The following is a 3,409-nucleotide window of genomic DNA, read 5'->3' on the forward strand; positions in this document are numbered from 1 at the left end:
AATACAGTTACGGAAAATTAAAGTGGATGTTACAATCGGGAAATTACATTTGGAAGTTATCAATTCAGTAATAAATTGAAGAAATCCATTTAATAATTTCATTAAAAAATAAAACCATGGTCTTCTAAACTAATTAATATACATATAAGGTTCATTATCCACGTACGTTGTTTTTCTTTCTGGAGATGCTCATTTACCAAATATGGTGGGAGTCGACTGACCTGGAAAATAAAATAAATAAAATATTAGTTAATGTAAATGGGTGAAATATATATATAGATTAAATGATATATACACATATATATAAAGAGTGAAAATAGAGTAATGTGAATATAAATGAGAAATATAAGATATGGTTATAATTGATAAAAGTACAGGAAGTCGTATACTTACCACGTATGTAACGAGATCTTCAAAGGACACGTCGTGCGAAATCTAGGCTGAACCTGAAAGAAAGAAGAAATATAGAAAATAAATAAATAATGGATTTGTTAATAAATGAAGTTATGTTATAATTGATACTTACCGTAAACTGTAAATTATACATTTCCTTCATATGTTGCCTCACAACACACGAAGAATCGTGTTTCTTCTGATTGATCTATATTTCCTACTTTATAGAAATAGTGGGTGGCGACTCCGATGCGCAGGGCCAAAGCATTAACTAACATCTCAATTAGAATAATATTGTTTAAGAGGACTACGCTTTTTCTTTTCTATCGACAGTTTCAACTATAAATACTTTTAAGAATTTTCTGTGTACAAACGGGAAGAAAACAATAATCATACCATAAACTTTGAAGAGAAGACTAACTGTAAATAATAATTAGTACAGTAATAAAATTAGTAGTAAAGAATATGTGGATTATTTTAGTTTACTACAATATGGCGACCCAGCCAGGATTTTAATGTGATTACAACGTTGTGGGAAAGGAACAATGTGAAACTAACCTGTAGAATTTTTGTGAATAGTTTATTATGAAAAAAAAAATAATAAAAGGTGGTAGATAGAAAGAGGGGAAGAAGATGAGGCTCTTCCGAACTATAATTAAAGAGGAATAAAATAAATATGGAAGTAGAAATCAGAGAAATAAAAGGTGTTATTAAAAGCGAAGAGAAGAAAAAGGAAAGGAAAAGAATAAAGGAGAATACAGATGAAAAGAAGAGAAAAGAGAAGAAAATAGCAAAAAGTAAAATAGAAAATGTAAAAGATAAAGAAAACAGAAAATATAGGCACATAAAAGAAAGGAACGAAAAGAGAGAGAAGAAAATAGTGAAAGATGTAACAAAACATGTAACGGAAAAGAAGAAATCAAAGAAAAGTAAAAGTGATGCAGATGATACTAAAAAGGAGAGAAAACATAGAAGTGAAAATAAGGAAGAAACAAGAGAAAAGAAGAAAAGAAGACACCTAGGTCACAGTAGAAGTAAACCGAAGGAGAAAAACAATGGAAACCACAGACACAGACAGAAAGAAGAAAAGAAAAGTGTAGAAGAGAAATACCATGAAATAAAAAAAGAAAAGACTAGAGATGGTAGAGGTAATGCACAAACAAAAGAAGCCAATCTTAGTACCGTAAAGATGATGTGTTGTCTTGCTGAACAGAGCACGCAAATTCATACAGATATAAAAATGTATATGGATCAAGCATTTTCACGACTTGCATCTCAGTTGCAAACGAAAGTGGATAATATCTTAGATGACTTTAAGAACCATTTAAGGAAGGAAGTTGCTGAGTTTGATCGTACTGAAATACAAACACAAGCGGTAGATAAAGTGGAACAACAAAATAAAAATCAGATGGAAGCGCTTGAGTGTCAGGGAGGATATATTGAAAATAGCAAAACTAGGGAGGATACTAAACTAGTAAATGATTTGTTAGGAGATGATTCGGAGACTCCAGTAGTAAACCAATATGTTGGAAAGGAAGAAAAAGAAAGTGGAGAAAATATATGTGTCATTCCATTAGAAGAACAAGTTTTCAGTGAAAGTATTCAAAAGAGTTTATCAGAAGAGAAAGGCGAAAATACTGGAAAACAGAAAATAGAATATTATCCACAGAACTCCGGAAAATCCCTAAAGCTAAGTAATCATATAAGAAAATTGTATTGTTCGGTATGTCATCGAAAGAAAAATGGTAGACATCAATGTATGAGAAGAAGAAATAAGAAGAATTTTAAGAAGAAAAGGAAAAGGTTGACATCTGGTACGTTTGTAGAAAAATACCGAGCCCGAGAACAAGAAGAACGTGGAAGAAAACTGGTCAGTCAGTGTAAAGATGACGTAAGTCAAAGTAAGAAGTATCTTTTAGAGGGAATGGAAGGTATGAGTAACCCATCTGTGGCAATGTGCAATCCGTGCGGTCGACACAAAAATGAAGTGGAAAGAGACAGAAATGGAAAGATTCGAAATAGAAATAAAGAAATAAAGAAATCAGGATTCGGAATCCAGGATAGAGAAACTAGACGAAACGAAAAGAAAGAAATTCGAAGTTGGAAATGGAGGAAGAAAAAGATGAAGTTAAGAAATAAAAGACAAAGTAAAGTCAAAAAGAGAAGGATTCACTTAGGAAGAAAGAAAATGAGAAGGAAGAAGTTGAGAACAAACTGGAAGCATGTGAGACATAAAAAGGAAGGAGAAATAAAAATCAAAAGAGGACACAGCAACAGAGATACCAGTAAACCATTGCGATTGGAAAGGTTGTCTGAATTTGTATTTGATACCGGTTGAATGATTCGGGAAGAACTTTACAAATTTTGAAGTGGTATTGTGTTTAACATGTGCCAAAGTTAATATTATTTCATTATTGATAGTTTGATGTTTAATTTTTGTAGTTATTATCTTATAATGGAAGTTGGTGGTTCTACAAACTGTTATCGTTTATATGGAAAAGGAAACTATTCAGAAGTGTGCAATTGTGAATGTTAATTAACTGCAAGCCAAGCGAACTAAGTAACTTTAAAGTTAATTTAAAATTAAATAGTCGTATGTACAACGGATTAGTCGAAAAGGTTTACGAACTTCTAAATTTTATTCAGAAGAAGACAAATGTGAATATTGAATTTCAGAAAATTTTATCCAACGACAAAATTTTTTTCAGACAAAGGGGAGTCTGTAATGCGCCGCTATTCTTAACCTTCGCCGTAGCATTACATATTTCGAAGTGTGGTGATAAGCTTTCCGGTCTGTAACATATGATCTAAATTTAAAGAATGAAAACTTTTTCGAAGCGAAATATAAATAAATGAAAAAGATAGGTTGTTGATTTTAAAAAGTGTCGATTTGATGTTGATATTTGTAGTAAGTTTTCGAATTCCAGCAGAATATAAGCTACTATATGTTTATTTAAAGATAACTGTAACAGGTAATATGTATTTATTATTTAATTGTTATTTTGTGGAAGAAATG

Source organism: Thermobia domestica, chromosome 10, assembly GCF_964235325.1.
Source record: "Thermobia domestica chromosome 10, izTheDome1.hap1.1, whole genome shotgun sequence".
NCBI lineage: Eukaryota > Metazoa > Arthropoda > Insecta > Zygentoma > Lepismatidae > Thermobia > Thermobia domestica.